The sequence below is a fragment of the Panthera pardus genome, unplaced genomic scaffold, assembly GCF_024362965.1.
Source record: "Panthera pardus isolate Hobbes unplaced genomic scaffold, ASM2436296v1 HiC_scaffold_6, whole genome shotgun sequence".
NCBI lineage: Eukaryota > Metazoa > Chordata > Mammalia > Carnivora > Felidae > Panthera > Panthera pardus.
In genome coordinates this window covers 114,267,456-114,267,996 of record NW_026526991.1, presented here as the reverse complement: position 1 = coordinate 114,267,996, position 541 = coordinate 114,267,456, and positions in this window count along the sequence as shown.

The window sequence follows — 541 nt, the reverse complement described above, 5'->3', positions numbered from 1 at the left end:
CTTTGCGAAAGGTATCCTGAAGTTTAAACGCTGCTGACCACAAATTTATTTTTTAAATGCACTCTTCAGTAACAATCTAGATCTTGTTTGTTTTGAAGAACAGAGCTCTAGTGACTAAACAAAAATACATATACCAGATGCGCTTCTCTGTTCCAAAGGAACCAGAATGAATTTTCCAACCACATCTCCTTAAATCTCCAAACAAGGGAATGAGTGGATGACCTGGTATGTTCATTTTCTTTCCATGTAAGAGTCTGATGATCCAAGTTGGCTCAGAGAGTTCAGTCAATTTCTGAAGCCACATCTATCCCTTTATAAAACCTGGCTCTTAACCAAAATGTAGATGGCTACACACTTACACTGAGTTTGTGTACTTTATGCATTTGGGTAACTTAACATCATGCACATAGAATCTGATACTGACATTTGTCCCATATACACTTACAAATAAAAACAAGAACAGACAGCATACGATGAAGAAGGAATATGGAACTTTTGCTTTTTCACAGCCATTAAGAAGGATTCCAGGCTGCGGATTAAA